Here is a 23,809-nt window from a genome sequence, read left to right as displayed (position 1 = left end):
AATTACTATTTTAGAAGAAGTATCAACTATAGGCAAAACAAGAAGGGTTCGTTTTTAGCGTTTTGCACCTAAAATGAGCCCAGAAGGTTAAAATAGTTTGTGTAGAGTAGTAGTTGTTTAGTTGCTAAGTCATGTCCAGCTCCTTTGCGATCAAATCGACTGTAGCTGGTTGTATCAAATCTTAAAGCAGAGAAAAATTAAAAAAGACGTGTAGCTTTAAATGTGACGAGTATATAGCACAGAGATGTCAAATTTAGGGCATCTTCCACTGACACTGTATACTCCAATGAATTATATCATCTGACTCAAGCCCCGATTCCATCTTAACTGCAAACAAATGCCCACTATTTGTACTGAATGCTTATACACATTGCATTCTGAATACTAAGTTGGAATGTATTTACAAATCTGAAAGAACAGTGATGTTTAATGCACAGGTCACCATAGAAACTAATTAACTTTTATTTCTGTGTCAAGCTAAAGTAGTCTAATACAGATGAAAATTGTGGCAAAAGAATCATAGTATCAAAACTAAGAAAAAAAATACCAATAGTCAGCAAGCGTGCAATTTAAATACGTGGTGACAGATAGCTCAGTGGTGGCTTGTTCTTAATTCCACTAATTATGATGTTAGAAAACTGTCCAGAGAGAGTCCACATTTTCCTTGAGCTGTTTCAACAATTTAAATGGAATTTGGCAAACAATAGAAGTAGTGTAACATCTATCAAACAATGCCAGGAAAGGTTTTCGGCTTAAAGATTATTCCATATTTTATTCCAGCTGCCTTATTTTGTTCTAAAATTACTTGTCTTTTTTTGAATTAGGAAAGAAAAAACAAATGACATCTGTGTATCTCACTCATTGTGCTCAGGATCATGGAACTGTTCTTTTTAGGACTTTCAAAGTCATATAAACTACATAAAACAGTAAACGTTTTACTTTCTTGAATGCAAGTACTATATATTGTCTATATTTTTTCCAATCATCCCTATTGAATGTGTTTTCACCTTAAGAAAAGAAATATGTAAGTATGAAGAATGAATTTTCGTTCCATCTTGGCATATTCCACTCCTTCCTACCTGCATGGAGCTTCTCCCTGGCCTGTCATTAGTGAAATGCCATCCCTTTTGTGGCCTTATGCTCATTCCAAAAAAAGATGGACGGTAGGTGATCTATAAGTCATCTTTGTTTTGATTATGGCATTTTTTATTTCAAGGAGAGCTATTCTGAGTATATAGCTAATAATTAAGAACATTAAAATAGAAAATATAGTATCATGACTGACCCATTAAAGTCATTAGGAAGGAATCCTGAGGTTATATTATTGAGACAATTTTAATGAAAATATACTTCTGAAATTCTAATTATATGATAGTCCATAGTAACACTAATAGTAATAATAGAGATTTCAAGACTTAAATACACAGAAAGTAAAAGGCTAAATTTTGCTTAGGAGACTAAATTATACATTATTGGGAATATTGCTTATTTGCTGTTTAAAATATCTTTAATTTTAAGAAATCACATTCTTCTCATCGCAATGAAACTAACACAGAAGAAAAAGTGTTAAAGGGCTAGGAAAATATTATTTCATCATTCCTGTTCCATTAGAATTCACTTGGGTGGCTGAGAAAATGGTTTATGGATTAGAGAGAGAAGAACAAGCTAAAACATTTCATACCTTCATCTCTGATAAATTCCCCAAACTCATTCTTTGCATCTGAGCCATAAATAACAGCCATGCTTTTTGCTAAAAAGAGCTTTTTTTTCCTACACCGGGTCTTTTGTCTTGGAGATGAATGCTATAATAAATTTGAGTCTTGGGGGGCATTGTTTGAACTATAACAGTATGGTTTACAACTGTTGCTTCTATTATGAGGAGGATAAAAAGCGACTATGAAGCTTGATCTCTGTCATAGAAATGGATTAATATTTCAGTCTTCAATGTGGGTCAAGTGTATGATTCTCCCCAAAGCAATTCACCATGATTAATTTTTATTATGTGGGCATTCAGATTCTCTTTATATTCTTATGTATTTTATCCCCCCACAGAATCACTCCTTGAAATACTATAACTTAGATTTGTTTTTCACATCATAGCAGAGACACAGAAATTTTAGATTCTTACACAAGTTTTTACAAAACTTTATGGAAAGAAGCCTCTAAAATTCCTTTTTTCTAAAATTATATGAATAATTTAAATAATAGCAGACATTTAAATGATTGTATCAATAAGAATACTGTGCTGGTTTACTGATAAACAGTGATGAACAGTATAATATTCTAATTGCCAAGGAGTATTATATTTTAATTTTGTGATGATTAAATAATTAATCATTAGGAAAGTGTAGTGTCACTAGGGGAAAATGGTATAAAGGTGCAATGTTTAAGGTCTGCTTTATCTGAAGGGAGGATCTTACCTAGAAAATAAGATTTATCTGCTGACTTTTGTTATCTTACTCTAGCAACAGCCTATGCTATTCACTATAAAATTTTGAAAATAAACTTTTTGGTCCTTATAGAAGTGAGAGTTTTCTTTGCTCAGGAGGAAACTGAGACTTTTCATATATAAATAACTTCATGTGTTGAAATTGTTCTTTTCAGAGTTTTTCCTCTTCTCTAGGTTCTGAGAAATTTAAGGAACTTCAAAATATTGCTTTTCAGTGCTTATATTAATAATTCTTACAAAGTATTTGTAAGAGCAATTAACAAGTCTTATGTTTTTATTTTACAAGTTATTGTAGAGAGCTTACTGCCTGCCAATCACATGTCAGTCATAAATTTAGGTGGTTCATGACTTCTACCTGCAGGAAGTATATGCAATTACATAGGGAGAAAAAAATTACAATAGCTGGGATCAGGGATAATAGAGGTTACATAATGTTTGGCACAACTACATATAGTTTAGTTTTGCTAGGTGGTAGGTCTCAAACCTGGCTACACCTTAGAAAATTCTGGGCTGCTTTTAAAAATATGGTGTCCTAGACCCCACCTCACACCAACTGAGTAGGAATCTCAGGGGGTTAGTGAAGCCAGGACATTGGAGTTTTTAAAGCCTTCACAGGTGATTGCAGGTCTTAATGTGCTTCTAGGTTTGCTAGACTAAAGCTGAGTGAAGAAAGGTAAAGGGTAGAGAAGTGAGAGGGTGGGGACAGGTAGGAAGGGAATTTGGGGGAAAGAGTAGGATAGTGATTATGAGCATGGAAGCATGGACTTGAGAGTTAGTGAGAACCTGTTTTAGGTCCTGGCTCTGTCACTCTCTAGTCATTTTTTTTTTTTTTAATTTTTGTCTGCATGGACTTTTCTCTAGTTGCAGCCAGCTAGGGCTGCTACTCTTCCTTGTAGGTACATGAGTTTCTCACTGTGCTGGCTTCTCTTATTGTGGAGCATGAGCTCTAGGGTGCAGGGACTGAAGTGGTTGAGGCATGTGGGTTCAGTAGTTGTGGCTCCTGGGCTCTAGAGCACAGGCTCAATAGTTGTGGCTCATAAGCTTAGTTGCTCCATGGCGTGTGGGATCTTCCTAAATCAGGAATCGAACCCATGTCTCCTGCATTGGCAGGTGGATTTTTTTTTTTTTTTAACACTGAGCCACTAGGGAAGCCCAAAGCAGGGGGGCTTAAAACCCACTTCCTAAGGATAATGGGAAGAGTAAATAAGAGAGCATATGAAAGCATTTCAACAGTGCCAGGCACGTAAAATGATTATTATTATTACTTTCTAAAGATGGGCTGGAGTGATAGAGGACAAATAATAAAACCTCTCATTTACTCTAGTGCATTTGGATTGTATCTTCAAAGAAGGAAGAAATATTACTTATGAGGAAGATTTCTAAGACAGTACATTACACAATCAAATTTGCATGTATATGTAAAACCCTAGCAACCAAGTAGGGGCACATTGAAAAGTATAGTAAAAATGGAGGAAAGAAGGGTAGTTGGGAGCCTTTTTAGCAAACCATTTCAGGAAGATCGCTTAAAGAAAGGAAATGGCAACCCATTCCAGTATTCTTACCTGGAAGATCCCAAGGACAGAGGAGCCTGGTGGGCTAGTCCATGGGGTCACAGAGTCAGACATGACTGAAACGACTTAGCACAGCACACATGTATAGATAGAAAATAGATACAGTCTTTACTGAGGCAGTGACCACAGGAATGAAAGACTCCCTTAAAGGGTAGAACTAATGGAATTTGATCACAGAGAGATGCTTGTTGGTAGGGGAGGATGGAAGGAACAAGTGAAATCAAAAGTTAATATCTTATACATCACTTGTTTGTATGACTTGATGGATGGTTTAATAGGAAGAGACTACAAAATGAGGAATAGAATTGGGAAAAGATGACGAATTTATGGAGATGTTATATTTGTGATGACTATGGAACACAGAGTGGTGACATCTAGAGTTAGTTGAATGTGTTGATATCAATGAGAACCACTGATTACCTCACTTGGAAATTGAAATTTTGAATGGAAACTCTTAGGTATGCTTTAGAGAGAGAGAAAGACTTGAGAATGAAACTGAGTAATATTTATTTTTAAGGAAAAAGAGGACAAGATTCAATGAAAAAAGGACTCATGTTAAAAGATATAGTGCTCAGTCACTCAGTCATGCCTGACCCTCTAAGATCCCATGGAGTGTAGCCTACTAGGCTCTTCTGCCTATGGAATTTTTCAGGTACGATTATCAGAGTGGGGTGCCATTTCCAACTCCAGAGGGTCTTCCTGACCCAGGGATCAAGCATCTCTTATGTGTCCTTCATTGGTAGGCACATTTTTTTCACCACTAGTGCCACCTGTTGGAGAAGGAAATGGCAACCCACTCTAGTATTCTTGCCTGGAGTATCCCGTGGACAGAGGAGCCTGGTGGGCTGCTGTCCATGGGGTCACACAGAGTCGGACACAGCTGAAGTGACTCAGCATGCATGTGTGCTTTGGAGAAGGAAATGGCACCCTGCTCCAGTATTCTTGCCTGGAGAATCCCAGGGACAGAGGAGACTGGTGGGCTGCCATCTACGGGGTTGCACAGAGTTGGATATGACTGAAGCGACTTAGCAGCAGCAGTGCCACCTGGGAAGCCCCAAAGATGGAGAAAGCCAATCAATTATAGTGTTCTCACAAAAGTAGTTTTAAAAAACCTAATATATTTAATGATGTAAATGCTTGTCAAGATGCCTAAGAAATTAGTCTACTGAGAATTCTCCTAGCAGAGATGGAATAGTTATTTACTTCACTGATATATTTTCAAATCATAAAATGAAGAGAGCTTTCATGTATTAAACATCTATTTATTGAGCACCTAACTCATGCACAGCACTAGATCAGGTGATTATTAGATATATGAAATGAAATGGATAAAAATGATAACCTGGTGAAGTACGTCCTAAAGAAAACAACATTTTCAGATTTCATCACTGTCTTCACTTTATTTATAGTTTAAAAATTCTGTGGGCTTGTGAATAGTTTACTTTTTTTTAAGGTATGTTTACAGTTTTATACATTTAAGTGTATTATGATTAAATGAGTAGGATGAATGAGCATGTGATAGTTTTTGGTCTTTATAATTAATATAGCATGATAAACACATTGACTATATGGTGAGATAAGATTAAAATTTAAAAGATTAAAAGTTCTTTTTAATGGCTGAGTAATACTCCATTGTGTATATGTACCACAGCTTTCTTATCCATTCATCTGCTGATGGACATCTAGGTTGCTTCCATGTCCTGGAGCCTATTATACAGAGTGAAGTAAGCCAGAAGGAAAAACACCAATACAGTATACTAATGCTTATATATGGAATTTAGAAAGATGATAACAATAACCCTGTGTACGAGACAGCAAAAGTGACGCTGATGTATGGAACAGTCTTATGGACTCTGTGGGAGAGGGAGAGGGTGGGAAGATTTGGGAGAATGGCATTGAAACATGTAAAATATCATGTATGAAACGAGATGCCAGTCCAGGTTCAATGCACGATACTGGATGCTTGGGGCTGGTGCACTGGGACAACCCAGAGGGATGGTATGGGGAGGGAGGACGGAGGAGGGTTCAGGATGGGGAGCACATGTATACCTGTGATGGATTCATTTTGATATTTGGCAAAACTAATACAATTATGTAAAGTTTAAAAATAAAATAAAATTAAAAAAAAAAGAAGAAAATCTCAAAAAAAAAAGATTAAAAGTTAAAAATTAAATACACATCAAGGCAGCTAATTATTGATATTATTATTTATAGTGATAATGATATTTTTACTTCAATCCTGCATTATTTTAAAATCCTGAATGTTGGTACAGTCCACCCTCCACATCCGGAGGTAGAACCCATGGACATGGAACCAGTGCAATAGGAGAACCAACTGCATGAGTCCATTTTATATAAGGGACTGAGCATTTGTGGATTTTGGTATTTACAGGATCTTGAAACAAATCCCCAGCAGAAACCAAGGAGCAACTGTGTTTGCTCTACAGCTATTCATCTTCATATCTGGGTGCTTAAATTTTACTAAATGAATGGATAAGTGAATAAAAAACATTGTAATAAGGCAAAGAAGGACATTTTTGCTCCTGAATATTATAAAAAGGTTAATTTGTATTTCACATTCAACAGTTTAGTTCAGTTCAGTTCATCGCTCAGTCATGTCCAACTCTTTGCGACCCCATGAATCGCAGCACGCCAGGCCTCCCTGTCCATCACCAACTCCTGGAGTTCACTCAGATTTACGTCCATCGAGTCGGTGATGCCATCCAGCCATCTCATCCTCTAGCGTCCCCTTCTCCTCCTGCTGCTAATCCCTCCCAGCATCAGAGTCTTTTCCAATGAGTCAACTCTTTGCATGAGGTGGCCAAAGTACTGGAATTTCAGCTTTAGCATCATTCCTTCCAAAGAAATCCCAGGGCTGATCTCCTTTAGAATGGACTGGTTGGATCTCCTTGCAGTCCAAGGGATTCTCAAGAGTCTTCTCCAACACCACAGTTCAAAAGCATCAATTCTTCGGCGCTCAGCCTTCTTCACAGTCCAACTCTCACACCCATACATGACCACTGGAAAAACCATAGCCTGTCTGGAGTTATTTCTCCACTGATCTCCAGTAGCATATTGGGCACCTACTGACCTGGGGAGTTCCTCTTTGAGTATCCTATCATTTTGCCTTTTCATACTGTTCATGGGGTTCTCAAGGCAAGAGTACTGAAGTGGTTTGCCATTCCCTTCTCCAGTGGACCACGTTTTGTCAGATCTCTCCACCATGACCTGACCGTCTTGGGTGGCCCCAAGGGGAAGGCTTAGTTTCATTGAGTTAGACAAGGCTGTGGTCCTAGTGTGATTAGATTGACTAGTTTTCTGTGAGTATGGTTTCAGTGTGTCACATTCAACAATTGCATTAAATTAAAAAGTATGTAACTTTTTGACTAGCATTTTTTGTTGAGCATGATGAGCCTTTATAAATGATATTCCAGTCACTTTTATTTTGCTGGTCAGTTACACCATTTATTATTTCTAAATGTAATCTTCAAGACAAAAGACACATAGAGGAAGGAAAGTAGAATCTCTGATTAAGATTAGGGTAACTTTGATTAGGGGCTTCTTTGATGGCTCATCGGTAGAGCCTGCCTGTGAATTCAGGAGCCAATTTAGGGTTTGATCCCTGGATAGGAAGATCACCTGGAGAAGGAAATGGCAACCCACTCCAGTATTCTAACCTGGGAAATCCCATGCACAGAGGAGCCTGGCAGGCTACAGTCTATGGGGTTGCAAGAGTCTGACATGACTTAGCAACTAAACAACAACAACTTTAATTAGAGGTCAGCATAATATTAAGCATTTAAATATTACAACCAATCAAACAAACAAATCAGGCTGAAACAAAGCCTGAGCTCTCAGATTTTATATTTTAAACCAGTATCATAAGGTTTTAGCATTTATGAACAAAAACAGATCTTGGAAATAGCCTATAACTGTCGTATTTTATAAACCAGAATGACAGGCTGCAGGGCCAACTGTTGAGAGCACAGACTCTGGAAGCCAGTTGCTTGGATTACAAACTAAACTTTGACATTTACCAACCATTTAAGTCCTGATTTATTAGTTAAATGTTCTGTGCCTCATTTTATACTTTGGAAAATAAACACACTAACATATTTAATAAAGGAGTCCTGATGATTAAATGAGTTAGTGTATGTATCAAACAAAAAATCAATTAAATAAGGAGCTATATAAGGCTTAATGTTTATGATGATGATTTTAACGCTAGGCTCAGAGAGATTTAAACCAAAGCAACATATGTGGGAGATGATCACAAAAGTAGGCAGTCTTTAAATGTGTCTTTCCTTAGCTGTGCTGTGAATAGTTTTATATACCAGAGATAAACCATCTGTGCTTATTTGCAGTTTTATACAAATCGCAATGATTAAGAAAAATTATATTTTTGATGTGGCCCAATAATGACAAATTTTAAATGTTAATTTTGAAAATATACCTCTTCCTAAGATGCACATTCCTGAAACATTTTCTATCACATCATTTTTTAATCATACATTTGTTATACATTTATAATATTATATACAATAATTTATAATATACAATATAATGTATATTATACATTATACAAATATTATACATTTATTAATGTGTGCAGCATTATAGTTCATGACATATATGTATTGCAGAGTGGTCACCAACATAAGCCTAGTTACCATCCATCAACACACAGCTGAACCCTTCCCCTGATTCACCTACCCCTAGGCCTGTTCCCCTCTGGTAACCTCTAATCTGTTGTATGTATGTATGAGTTTATTTATCTTGAAATTTGTTTCCGTTTATTTTAGATTCCAAATATGAGTGAAATTGTGTGGTATTTGTCTTTCTCTGTCTGACTTATCTTACGTGGTATAGTGTCCTCAAGGTCCATCCATGTTGGGGTAAGTGGCAAGATTTCATTCTTCTTTATGGCTGAGTACAGTACTCTTGCCTGGAAAATCCCATGGGCGGAGGAGCCTGGTGGGCTACAGTCCATGGGGTCGCAAAGAGTCAGACACGACTGAGCGACTTCACTTTCACTTTTCTGCATTGGAGAAGGAAATGGCAACTCACTCCATTGTTCTTGCCTGGAGAATCCCGGGGACAGGGGAGCCTGGTGGGCTGCCTGGTGGGCTGCCATCTATGGGGTTGCACAGAGTCAGACGTGACTGAAGCGACTTAACAGCAGCAGCATTCCATTGTAAATATATGTCACATCTATTTTATTCATTCTTCTGTTGATGGGCACTTAGATTGTTTCCATGTCTTGGCTATTTTAAATAATGCTCTAGTGAACTTTTATGTTCAGCAAAACTTTTATGTTTTGGGACATAAATCTTTTTCAAATTAGTGTTTTCATGTTCTTCACATAAACACTCAAAAATGGAAGTGGGTCAAATGATATTTTATCCTTAATTTTTTGAGGAATCTCCATGCTGTTTTCTATAGCGGCTGCACCAATTGACATTCCTAACAGTATGCACAGATTTTCTCTTTTCTCCATGTCTTCTTCAATATTTGTTATTTCTTGACTTTTTAATAATAGTTATTCTGAGGGGTGTGAGCTGATGTCTCATTGTGGTTTTGATTTGTATTTCCCTGATAATTGGTGATGCTGAGCATCTTCCAGATGTTCAAACTGGATTTAGAAAAGGCAGAGGAACTAGAGATCAAATTGCCAACTTCCACTGGATCATTGAAAAAGCGAGAAAGTTCCAGAAAAATATTTACTTCTGCTTTATTGACTATGTCAAAATCTTTGATTGTGTGAATCACAACAAACTCTGGAGAATTCTTAAAGAGGTGGGAATACCAGACCACCTGACTTGCCTCTTGAGAAATCTGTATGCAGGTCAAGAAGCAACAGTTAGAACTGGACATAGAACAACAGACTGGTTCCATATAGGGAAAGAAGTACATCGAGGCTGTATATTGTCACCTTGCTTATTTAATTTATATACAGAGTGCATCATGAGAAACACTGGGCTGGAAGAAGCACAAGCTGGAATCAAGATTGCCGGGAGAAATATCAATAACCTCAGATATGCAGATGACACCACCCTTATGGCAGAAAGTGAAGAAGAACTGAAGAGCCTCTTGATGAAAGTGAAAGAGGAGAGTGAAAAAGTTGGCTTAAAACTCAACATTCAGAAAACTAAGATCATGGCATCCAGTCCCATCAATTTATGGCAAATAGATGGGGAAACAGAGGAAACAGTGGGAGATTATTTTTTTGGGCTCCAAAATCACTGCAGACAGTGACTGCAGCTGTGAAATTAAAAGACACTTCCTCCTTGGAAGGAAAGTTATGGCCAAGCTAGACAGCATATTAGAAAGCAGAGACATTGCTTTGCCAATAATGGTCCATCTAGTCAAAGCTTTGGTTTTTCCAGTAGTCATGTATGGATATGAGAGTTGGACTATAAAGAAAGCTGAGCACCAAAGAATTGATGCTTTTGAACTGTGGTGTTGGAGAAGACTCTTGAGAGTCCCTTGGACTGCAAGGACATCCAACCAGTCCATTCTAAAGGAAATCAGTCCTGAATATTCCTTGGAAGGACTGATGCTGAAGCTGAAGCTCCAGTACTTTGGCCACCTGGTGTGAAGAACTGACTCATTTGAAAAGACCATGATGCTGGGAAAGATTGAAGGAGGGAGCAGAAGGGAACGACAGAGGATGAGATGGCCAGATGGCATCACCGACTCAATGGACATGAGTTTGAGTAAGCTCTGGGACTTGGTAATGGACAGGGAAGCCCGGCATACTGCTGTCCATGGGATGGCAAAGAGTCGGACACAGTTGAGCGACTGAATTGAGCTGAATAGAGCAACTTTCATGTGTCTGTTAGACATCTATATGTTTTCTTTGGGAAAATATCTGTACAGATCTTATGCACATTTTTAATTGGTTTTGTTGTTGAGTTGCACGACTTCTTTTCATATTTTGGATTTTAACCCCTTATCAGATATATAATTTGCAAATATCTTCTCCCTTTCAGTAGATTGCCTTTTTGTTTTGACAATGGTTTCCTTCTTTGTGGAGAAGCTTTTTAATTTGATGTAGTCCCATTGGTTTATTTTGCCTTTATTTCCTTCCCTTGCCTTCAGAGTCAAATCCACAAAAACAGTGCAGAGGCCAGTATCAGTAAAGTTAAGGCCTCTGTTTTCTTCTACGAATTCTATGATTTGGGGCCTTCCATTCAACTCTAATACATTTTGAATGAATTTTTGTGTGTAGTGTGTAGTAGTCACATCATTTCTGTCACTTCATTTCAATCACTGCACAGCACTCATCCATATCTCACGCTTTCTTGCCCACTTTCTTTTTCTCATTGTTCAGCTCTAGTGTAAATCTGGGATGACAGAAACTTTGTCTTTTCACACCTGGACACAGAGGGCACAGAAAAGTGCCTAGGATACAATAGGCCCTCAATAAAATGTATTGGGTGAATGAAAGTGTTGCTATAAACTAATATAATGACAGATCAAACTTGATTTGATCTGCACTGAACTGACAGTGCATTTGTAGATAATATGTGATTAAAGTGCCAGCCCCTCCCTTGTACCAGTTATGATACCTCACTGAGTCTCAGTTTTCTTGCCTGTATAGTTAATATTAGCTAACATTGTAATCATGATGGTGTGATCACTCACCCAGAGCCAGACATCCTGGAATGTGAAGTCAGTGGGCCTTACGAAGCATCACTATGAATAAAGCTAGTGGAGGTGATGGAATTCCAGTTGAGCTATTTCAAATCCTGAAAGATGATGCTGTGAAAGTGCTGCACTCAAGATGCCAGCAACTTTGGAAAACTCAGCAGTGGCCACAGGACTGGAAAAGGTCAGTTTTGATTCCAATCCCAAAGAAAGGCAATGCCAAAGAAGGCTCAAACTACCACACAATTGCACTCATCTCACACGCTACTAAAGTAATGCTCAAAATTCTCCAAGTCAGGCTTCAGCAATACGTGAACTGTGGATTTCCAGATGTTCAAGCTGGATTTAGAAAAGGCAGATGAACCAGAAATCAAATTGCCAACACCCACTGGATCATCAAAAAAGCAAGAGAGCTCCAGAAAAAGATCTACTTGTGCCTTATTGTCTGTGCTAAAGCCTTTGGCTATGTGGATCACCACAAACTGTGAAAAATTCTTCAAGAGATGGGAATACCAGACCACCTGATGAGCCTTTTGCAAAACCTGTATGCAGGTCAGGAAGCAACAGTTAGAACTGGACATAGAACAACAGACTGGTTATAAATAGGGAAAGCACTACATCAACACTCTATATTGTCACCCTGCTTATTTAATGTATATGCAGAGTACAGCATGAGAAATACTGGTCTGGAGGAAGCACAAGCTGGAATCAAGAAATATCGGTAACCTCAGATATGCAGATGATATCACCCTTATGGCAGAAAGTGAAGAACTAAAGAGCTTCCTGATGAAAGTGAAAGAGGAGTGAAAAAGTTGGTTTAAAGCTCAACATTCAGAAAACAAAGATCATGGCATCTGGTCCCATCACTTCATGGGAAATAGATGGGGAAATAGTGGAAACAGGGTCAGAGTTTATTTTTCTGGGCTCCCAAATCACTGCAGATGGTGATTGCAGCCATAAAAGACGCTTACTCCTTGGAAGGAAAGTTATGACCAACCTAGACAGCATATTAAAAAGCAGAGACATTCCTTTGTCAACAGAGGTCCATCTAGTCAAGGCTATTGTTTTTCCAGTAGTCATGTATGGATGTGAGAGTTGGACTATAAAGAAAGCTGAGTACTGAAGAATTGATGCTTTTGAAATGTGGTGTTGGAGAAGACTCTTGAGAGCCCTTTGGACTGCAAGGAGATCCAACCAGTCCATCCTAAAGGAGATCAGTCCTGGGTGTTCATTGAAAGGACTGATGTTGAAGCTGAAACTCCAGTATTTTGGCCACCTGATACGAAAAGCTGACTCATTTGAAAAGCCCCTGATGTTGGGAAAGATTGAAGGCAAGAGGAGAAGGGGATGACAGAGGATGGGATGGTTAGACACCATCATCAACTCAAAGGACATTAGTTTGAGTAAATTCCGGGAGTTGGTGATGGACAGGGAGGCCTGGCGTGCTCTGGTTCATGGGGTCACAAAGAGTCAGATATGACCGAGCGACTAATCTGAACTGAATATTGTAATAATGATCTTTAAGTCCCCATGAGGCCAGTGGTCATATATGGATATGAGAGTTGGACTGTGAAGAAAGCTGAGTGCTGCAGAATTGATGCTTTTGAACTGTGGTGTTGGAGAAGACTGTTGAGAGTCCCCTGGACTGCAAGGAGATCCAACCAGTCCATTCTAAAGGAGATCAGCCCTGGGTGTTCTTTGGAAGGACTGATGCTAAAGCTGAAACTCCAGTACTTTAGCCACCTCATGCGAAGGGTTGACTCATTGGAAAAGACTCTGATGCTGGGAGGGATTGGGGGCAGGAGGAAGAGGGGGGACGACAGAGGATGAGATGGCTGGATGGCATCACTGACTTGATGGACGTGAGTCTGAGTGAACTCCGGGAGATGGTGATGGACAGGGAGGCCTGGCGTGCTGCGATTCATGGGGTCACAAAGAGTCAGACACGACTGAGCGACTGAACTGACTGAACTAACTGAACTAACTGACTGAGGACAAAACAAGTTAATAATTAAGTGCACATTGGAGGCAATTAATTATCAATATTATTATCAGTAGCAGTACTTTTATATAAAATCATATTTTTGATAATTTATTAATATATACCATAAATATTAAACCATCTATGCTTTAGATTAGGGCTTCCCTGTGGCTCAGACAGTAAGAATCCATCTGCAATGTGGGAGACCTGAGTTAGATCCCTTGCTTGGAACCTGGCAACCCCCTCCAGTATTCTTGCCTGGAGCATGCCCATGGACAGAGAAGCCTGGTGGGCTATAGTCCATGTGGTCATAAAGAATCGGACACAACTGAGTGACTAAGCAAACACATGCTTTAGATATTTTTATTGATGAAGTTTTATAAAACAGTGTCAGCCGTGTTATATGTGGCTTTTTCTTGATGATATTCTAAAGATCTTGATTTTATTATAAAATTTTATTATAAAAACTATACATGCCATAGTGTAGGTTAGGTCCTGGTTTCTCAGAATATGAGATGCTCTGGAACCAGCAGCATGAGCATTACCTGTGATTCTATTAAGAATGCAGAATCCCAGGCCCCACTCCCTACCTCCTGAATCAAAATCTATATTTTCCTAATATTCTCCAGGTGATTTGTATGCGTTTTTTTTTTTTTTTTTTTGTATGCGTTTTATGTTGGTGAAGCATTGCTAAGTCACTTCAGTCATGTCTGATTCTGTGCGACCCCATAGATGGCAGCCCACCAGGCTCCCCTGTCCCTGGGATCCTCCAGGCAAGATCACTGGAGTGGGTTGCCATTTCCTTCTCCAATGCATGAAAGCGAAAGGTGAAAGTGAAGTCGTTCAGTCACATCCGACTTAGCGACCCCATGGACTGCAGCCCGTGAGGCTCCTCCATCCATGGGATTTTCCAGGCAAGAGTACTGGAGTTGGGTGCCATTGCTAGTTTTCAGTAATATTTTTAAAGGAGGATACCTATTTAAGAATTTCAGAGGAAAGGAAAAAAAAGTCATGTATTTCCCACTAAGCCAAGACAATTCATGTAAATTCTTAAGAGACAGTAATTATAGGGTTGTTTAGCTTTAAGTTGTTAAACTGAGAGGAAAAGAGAGGGATTTGTAGACACTATCAACTAGAGAAGATTTGTAGCTATTGCATAACATGGGACCACTTGAGTCAGCTGTAACAAGCACAGGCAAAATTGTTCTCTTATACAAGTTGTACTATTTTCTGTCCTATAGCATGACTTTTAAAAGTGTGAAAATATAATGAATATTATCAGAATATTTAATAAGAAGGATAAAATAATAATTTAAGAAAACCAATTCCACAAGGGAGTAAAGATTAGGATTAAAATGAGAGTTAGTGTAGCATAGAGGTAATTCAACATTTGATTAAGGACTTAATCTACTTATCTTTATTCAATTCAAGGTTTTTTTCAAAATTATTAAGATTTGGTGAAATGAGAGTCATTTGTAGATGTTCTTGCCCCAGAGTATAAGAATGGAAGATACAGGGTAAAAAGGACATACAATCTGAAGGATTTAAGGTAGTATGGATGTAGAGACAAAGGATTATCAACATGATCATGTTATATTCTGTAAGTTTCCTGAATTCAGAGTGCCATGTCAGGATTCTCTGTTTATGAAAAAAGTTATAATTGAATGTGCCTAGTGAATAGTGTATTGATGATGGACAATGTGATGAGATTGGGGTGAAAAGTGAGAGAAACAAGGAAAATAAAAGACAGAATTCTGATAATTGAATCATATTTGGAAAGACAGATTGGTCATTGGCACTAAGGATGGAAAAACCTTCACAAAAACTACATCACGTCTTTGAGTTCATAAATATGCCAGTATCCATCTTTTCATTATTAGCAGACAAGGCTATGTCCTTTCCTTTGATGATGGTAACGAGTTCTATGACATTGCCACTTTGAGTTCTTGCTTCATTAGATTGGGTGACTGTTTATTTGAAATTGTAATGAAATATTTACTTTATAGAGCTATAAGGATTAACTGTGATAATTGAGTGAGGCTGATCTGGAGCTTTCAGTGTAATCGGTCCCCCTTGTTTGAATACAGAGCACAGTGAGAATGAAGGAGCAAGTGAGTGTGTTTCTGCCTGTCACTTTCTTTCTACATGTTGCTTTTTCTTCTGGAGATAAGTGGCCCTAATGCTGAACAAATACTGGAAATCAGAAGCCACTGAGAATCATTCGCCTCTCGCTTTCCCATGGCAGCATGATAGACGCTCAATCAAAGAACCCCCTCCTCTCTGCAAAGCAACAATTTTGTCACCACGAGCAAATCCAATTGAAAAGTCCCTTGGCCTGAGAGGAGAACTCCAGTTGTCAGAATCAGCAAACAGAATGAAAAGAACTAAGAGGAGTAAATTGGCACCTGGGGCCGCCGTGGTAGCCTGTGATAGGCTGTGGCATTGTGTTGGGTAGACATTCAGCCATTTTCAGATATAATGGGAGAAATTAATGCAAATGAGTCAATGGAATGAAATGCATTTTAATGCAGATTTGAGGGACTATCCCGAACTGCTTGATAACAAGTCTCTTTAAGAAAAGGCTTACATTGTGAGGACTCATTTTTTCCCCATTTCTTCTCACTAGTGCCTCATAAGGACCCTTTGTTCTCTAAGTAAACTCTTTCTAAACTATTGACATTGCTCATTTATGTGAATTTCAGATTTTTTTTTTTCCTGACAAAGTAGCCTTGGGTGATCTGGGAAAACGTTAATTGCAAGAGGACAAGGAAAAGGGCTGAAACAAGAAATGCAATCATTAAGTGTAATGTTGCAGTTGTCTATGCCTCATTATAACATGCATACAAGGCAATAAAATGCATGTTTCACAAACAAATCTTTTGACAACTATAGTTCAAGAGCCTCCAGCTGTCTTGCTTTTTTACATCTATTTCTCTTGGTTTAGTAATCATTACTGAAGCTTAACTTTGGATTACCAGAATAGTCCTTCATATTATGTAAGAATCGGGGAGATTTTAGAGAGGAAAAGTTTGTTTTAAAAATTTAAAAATATCTGTTTCCCAAAGTTAACCAGAATTTCTCGCTAATGTTTTGTTTTGAAAATGACACTTAATAGAGGCAGGAACGTGGGAGGGATCAACTCAATTTCAACAAAGACACTCCTTTCACAAACCAATGTTGAAAATATTTAGCTCCTTTAGACCTCCTTTCCACCAAGAAAAAGCACTGATCGAAAAATAAGGTTCATCTTCCACCTTTAGATTTGTTAATGGTTTCTCTGGACTACAGATGTCATATCCTAATTTTTGTAAGGGACAAATATAGTTAATCAGATGAGAAGGTCATCAAGTCTAAGTACAGCTTGAAACTGGTGAACTGTCAGACTCATGAGTAAAGCAGCCAGAAAGGGGGAAAAAAAAAAGGTAACAGATTCAGCATTGTCCAAAAGTTCCAGACCAGTGATTAATGTGTAAGATAATGGACTTGGGAAATGAGTAAACACTCCCCATGCTCCCTGCTTTGTGCTTGAACGACTTGATGACAAGGGCAGAGCAAGGTGAGAATTTAAACAGGACCACAGGAAAAAAAAAAAAAGACAAAGGCTAGCAACAACACATGTGAGGGAGGGGAATTTGTTGGTTTGCAGAATGGAAGGTACATAATAACTTTCTTCAAAGCAGGCATTAACTGTGTCCTAATTTAAACTTCAACATGGGCACAGAATTGCTTCTAGAAATGATATGCCACTCACTCCTTTTTTAATATAGTGGATATTTATGCTTACTTGTTTTCATTTATTTGTTAACTTCGACAACCCCTTTAAGAATTAAGGTACATATTCCTGTTCAGATGTATCATGCTCAGGAAAAGAAGGTACTGTATTTTTTATGTTTTTTTTTTTTAAATTGTATTGAAGTACAGTTGATTTACAGTGTTGTGTTAATTTCTGCAGTACAGCAAAGTGAGTTTTATATATATATATATATTCTTTTTCATATTCTTTTCCATTGTGGTTTACCACAGGATGTTGAATGCAGTTCCTTGGGCTATACAGTAGGATCTTGTTATTCATCCATCGTATATAAAATAGTTTGCATCTCCAAACTCCCAATAAGGATACTGTATTTGATTGAGTGGTGCATTCCCAAATATTTCAGGCTAATTGTTTAAACATATTTGGGGGTCTCTTTCTATAGAAAGAATTCATGACCTAAATGCGTGTCTATTTGTTGGCACCACATTTCTTGGAAGTCTACCACTTGAACTAGCAACATAGAATAGTTTATACTTATTTGCTCTGTATTTTGTACATTAAATCTTTAACTTAGAATTTGAGATTGCATCTCCCTAAATTTGTTTTATCTATTCAGCCCTGAAAAACCTGATGATAGAAAAATTCTTCTGTGATGATCAACAACTGACTTGCTGCTTTCAAAGCACTAGTAAAAATAATTTTGATTTCTCAACACTAGACCTGTGAAGTTGGAATTATTACGCCCGTTTCAGTGATTAGGGAAAAAAATCAGAGAGTTAACGGTTTGCTCAAGCTAGACAGTAAGGACTCCAGAGAGCCAGGACTTTGGCCACTGATCCATGTTATTTTATGAAAGCCCCAAAGAAAATGTTTGTTAAAATCAAATAATATCCTTTTATTGTTCTTGCTTTAGTGCTTTTGACATTTGGGGCATTAAAATAATTTTTCTTAATTTTTCTTTTGATCCTGAGTCTTGAATTACTATGTATTGATTTAAGTGATATTTTAACATTTAATTGAATGCATGTTTATTATGAGTTACTGAGGCATAATATTAATTATTCAAGCTAAATAAACTATTTTTGCTTTATGTCAATAATGAGCCCTTTCAAAAATCTTCAAACGTGTGATACATTTTTCCTGGAACTTTTAATACCTATTTCTCATGTTTTAAGCATTGAATTTTATTAACAAGTAATCAGAGAGTGGCAGTATATAAGTTTTTGGTTACAAATATATTATGTTCTCCATTATTTCTCCTGGTCCTTCAAATTCACTATGTTATTCTTTCAAGGGAAGTGCAGTCATGCAAACATATCTCCAATTTGACATTTCTATGATAATCAGGTATTTGGTCCTTCTTAGTTTAAAGCAAAATTTTTAAAATGTGTTTACAAAGTTATAGTTGTTTATTTCTTTTAGAAAATCAACATGCATTTCGGAACTTTCTCTTAAATATACTGTGCTTCTGAAGTTCTTTCTTTCTTTTTCTACCCTGAAGTTTATTACTTTGTGTTCTAATTATCTCTTTATGTATCATATCAGTCTTCCTCATTAGACTATGAGATCATCCAGTTAAGAGAGACTTTTTTATCCATCTTGATCTTTATTTCTTTGATTCCTAATGTAGTGTCTAGGACATAGTTGCCATTCAACATGGTATCTTTTAAAAAATTTTATTTTATTTTTATTTACTTTTGGTTGTGCTGGATTTTCTTTGCTTCCTGCAAGCTCTGTCTACTTGTGGCAAGGGATCTACTCTTTGTTGTGTATGGGCTTCTTATTGTGGTGGCTTCTCTAGAAGCTCCTAGAGCACAGGCTCTAGGCGCTGGGGCTTCAGCACTTGGAACACTTGGGCTCAGTATTTGTGGCACATGGACTCGGTAGTTGTAGCTCCCAGGCTTATTTGCTGAAGTGAACCGATTTAACATCTTTCTTTAACATTTCACATTTTAGTGTGTTTTGCTTAGTACTGACTCAACTAACAAATTATAGATATGTAGTGAATAATCATTTCATTCTTTTGCAAGAGTATAATGATTTAAAAGGTAGGCATATGCATATATTTGTTTGTAATGCTATGGTTAAAATAAATGCATTTGAAATCTATGTGAAAATAGGAGGGTAGCCAAGGGACAGACTCAATTGAATTTGAAGATTGAATACACAAGTCCATCTCTATTCTTAGACATTAATTAGTAAAATGCAGTATCTCATATTTTTAAACATTAATTAGTAAAATGCAGTATCTCGTATTTTTAAAGATCCATGTGTAGAAATGGATGTTTCTACATAACAAAGAGGCTATGTTATTTCCTCTTCATCTACCTAATTGGAAGTTAGAATGCATGCATTATAATGTAGGTTGTACTGCTTAGTAGCTTTGGGGCATCTCTGAATCTCACTTGTGCTGTTTGTAGAAGGAGACAAATTAGATTTAAGTTAGAGACCTTTGCACATCTTCTAACACTGAGACCTTGAGGAAGTGATTCAAGCTTCCAGGCCTCAGTTTTTCCCACTGCAAAAAGAGAAAGCTAAGATGAATTGCAAGTCTTGGTCAGAGCAATAAAATTAACATCCATTTGGTCTGGCACACTGTTGTAACACTTTTCACAGTTCCTGAGAAAATGGCTATTTTAATAACTTTTCATTAGCATTGCTATTCTAATGATGGTCCATGTTTAAGCATCTTAACTATGTAACAGCTTTAGTGTTTAAAATATTTTTCTGTTTTCTCAATTCATGTGGTATGTTAATAAATGTCCATAAAATAAACAGATCTTTCTTGTTATGTCCTGCTTGATTGATGTCTGCTTTAAAGAAACAAGCTGTCTGAACTGGTGAGATATTTGTGGTTACTCTGTTGAACATGCTTTTTCAATATTAGCCAAGTCGAGTGTTGCTAGGCAACATCTCAGTATGTATAATTACCCTGAAGATGATAAAACAAAACTCATAGACAAAGTTAATCATTTTTCTTGCTAATTTTCAAGGAGATCATTTGTCCTTCTACTGGATAAAAATAAAATTATATTAAGTGTGATGTAAGCAAAGGACAAAATGACTTTTAATGACTGTTAACACATGGTCTTATCCTTTCAGCTCTTTGTTTTAATCTTGTTTATGAGATTTGCCTGCAATGTGGTGGACTGCCAGAGAGTGGAGTTTTCCACATTTTGCAAAGTTGTGATGTACTCTATATTTGTGTCATTTTCTCTGTCCGTGTCTTAAAGATATAATTTGGCCTATATTTATCTCTAATTGAATATTTTTGAGAATTTCACGAAATACTTTAGGACATGTGAGACACCCTAGGGTATTTCAAAATCTGTGCTGGAAAGCACTGGCCCAGAGCATGGTTACTAAATTCTGACAGCTGTTGGGTCAACAGGCCAAGCCATTTAACCTCCATAAAACTCATTTTCCTTATCTGTAAAACAAAACTCTTAGTGCTGACCTACTTCATGGTTCAGGTTGGCAGGCCTAGAAAATACTGGGAGTAATCATCCCCTGATGGAGTATTAACTCCTACGTGTCGCAGAGACATTTCTAGCACAGTACAAGATGCTTCAGTGAGTGGCAGCCAAGGGGGCAAGTGGGAATAAACTTGTAGCTGGGCAGGCACTGGGAAGATAGTCTCAGATTTTAAGGGATATGATTAGAGGATCTCCATGTTAGGGTCACTGGGTAGTGCCAGAAGGGAAATGGGCATGATCAGAAAGGAAGCACTAATCAGGTAAGCTGGCTGTGAAATTCCCCTGTAAAGCATTAATAGAACAGTTTTGAACTTTGTTTCAGGAAGTAATTACTTATTTCACTGAATACGATATGAAAAAAGAGAGAGAGAAAGAAGAAAATAAAAGCATTCCACTAGAGAATGAACTGAGTAATTAAAGTAGATGGTATTCACAAGTCCATGATGGCAGAAATAGATGGTTTCTGATTTAACTTATCATTATTATTGGTTCTTATTTGGCCTATTCTGACTTCTTATACCTGTGGCCTCAACAAATTATTTTGAAACAATAAAATATTTAGTCATATTTTAACTATGACATTAGAGTTAACTGTATTACTTTTGTATGATTTGTACAGGTAGCAACTAATATTTCTTATAGAGTAGGTAAGAACTCTTAACAATTTGTTATTCTATGGGTCTTGCTAAGTGCTGGTATCTGATTGCAGTGACTTTGATCTTAAAAAGGAACTATGGAATAATCTGAAAAAGAATAAACCATCACAGAAAATTGAGAATTGATTACATTTCACAACTCCAAATGTGGAAATTTCTAAAGCCCTCTTGCACTTTCAGAGAGAGTAAGGAAACCAGTAGTAAAATACCGAGTACGGTTTTCTCTATACTACAGTCTCTGAATGTTTGTCTCGTTTCAGATTTTGAATATACTTTGTTATTTCAATATCTAGATAAAATGATAAAGCAAGGCATTTTTTAAAACCTACGTACGTATTGCTTTAAGCTATTACATCTTTCAACAGATGTTGAAATAAAGATTAACTTTTTTTTTGCATGTGGTGGTGCACGAACCTTTTAAGGGATCTATGAATTATTGCTTTGGTTCAGCATGAGTGCAGTAAGAAGAAATGTACCTCATCTGTAATACACTGTGTAGACTAATATCAGCTCCTTTTTTCTTATATTGCAGTGAGATATTGATCTGGTAAAATGGTACCATATTGGAGCTGTCTGTTGTGGTATTCATCATGCTGTCACATCCCGAGTGCCTTGGAGTTATTGGAAAGTGGAATTGAGAGAGTTCTGTCATTTGGTGTGACAATCCATTCACAGGACAGTCACTACAATATTTGCAGGGATTTGCTTATTTTCCTAGCTGGGCTAGCTTCACCTTTGTAACAAGAGGGGCTTTCTGTTGTCTTATGCATAGTGGTATTAATAGGTCAGGCTTCACAGTTCTCTAGCATGTCTTCCTGGTATAACATGACTCTTTTCTAGTCTCGGCACACACCTGCTGCCTGTTCCTATACTGATGTACTAGGCATTTTCCTTTGGGACCAGTATATCTGAGTGTGGCTGCAAGCCCCCTATGCTTTTATCTGATGGTGGTGAGAAGGTAAAAGATGAACTTTTACATGCAGAAAGCTTTTTGTTTCTTCCCACACTAAAATATCAGTTAATGTTAAAAGAGCTTTCAAAAATATAAAAGATACTGTCAATCTTCAATGACTAGATGAAGCAGTTTGAATGAATTATTTTTGTTTTCTCTTCCTGCTGGCAACCTGATGATTTTAATAGAATGTCAGGTTTTATAAAAAAGCAGGAATGAAAGATTTTGTTTGGGGAAATAATTATTATCTACTAAAGAGTATTAATATAAAATATATAAGTGTTGATCATCTTTAGAAAGATAAGTTCCTGAAATTCAGTAACTGAAATTTCAGCTGTAGCTAAGTAAGTGAGCAAAAACAGATAGAGATAGTTTTCTAGTTTGTAGGAGTTTAAATGTAATTTAAATGGTTGAATAATGTCAAAGTAGGTGACTATTTTGATAGACACTAATGTAAAAATTATGGCTACTAGAAACCAAGACTATAGTACCTTGAAAAAAGTATACTTGAAAATTGGCAGTTAAATAGAACCAAAAATGCAAATATATTATGTATTTAACATAAGATTGTGCACTATTGTTAATACACATTCATAGCAAGCACCATAATAGCTCAGGAGCCTTTAGACTATTTGTGAACTATGACATGAATTTATACTCAGAATTATCCATATGTTTTCTATGCTATGCTTTCAAGTGTCCACGTATTTGCTACTTTGCTTTAAAGAGGTTAAAACCTCTGAGAAGATGGCATTTCAGTGACTTGCCTGTTCTTTCCCCACCAAGTATTTTTATTTATTAATATATCATATTTGTTATAAAGAGGATGCTGAAGGAATTGTAGAAACAAAATGAGATTTTTGAAATCTCAATAAAGATTATAAATTTGATGTTACATAATTGTAGAATCTACTACAAAAGTCTTTAAATATAAAGTAAGAAAAAAGTAACAAATTTTGATCCACAGTGACTGTGTAAGTTTTGTTGTATAAATACCAATTTTTCATCTTAGGGACATCTTTGGCTTAAATGTACTATTATAATAGGTGAGAGACAATATCTGTTGTTTTAAAATTATATTAGTGTTTGCTGTCTCACTTTCACGTTGATTCTTTTGGCTGCTAGGTATTTTTGAAGGCACATTTTTTTTTTTTTTAAGAAAATATACCCATACTACACCTTATATTAAGACACACTAGAGATGAATATTTATTTCAATTCAATCAACACGTCATATACTTACCATTTGGTCAAGATTATAAGATACAATCATTAAATACTTTTTTTATCCTATGGAGGATTTAGATCAACAAGCTCTTC

General features: G+C 36.9%; 1 protein-coding gene across 3 annotated transcripts in view; it reads left to right on the top strand.

The window, feature by feature from the left end:
- Positions 1-23,809, top strand: part of DACH1 (dachshund family transcription factor 1) — a 475,499-nt gene that overhangs the window by 97,790 nt on the left and 353,900 nt on the right. The gene's annotated exons all lie outside the window — the stretch shown is intronic.

The sequence above is a fragment of the Bos javanicus genome, chromosome 12, assembly GCF_032452875.1.
Source record: "Bos javanicus breed banteng chromosome 12, ARS-OSU_banteng_1.0, whole genome shotgun sequence".
NCBI lineage: Eukaryota > Metazoa > Chordata > Mammalia > Artiodactyla > Bovidae > Bos > Bos javanicus.
The sequence above is the reverse complement of the archived record's forward strand: the minus strand, read 5'-3'. Positions and strand labels throughout refer to the sequence as shown.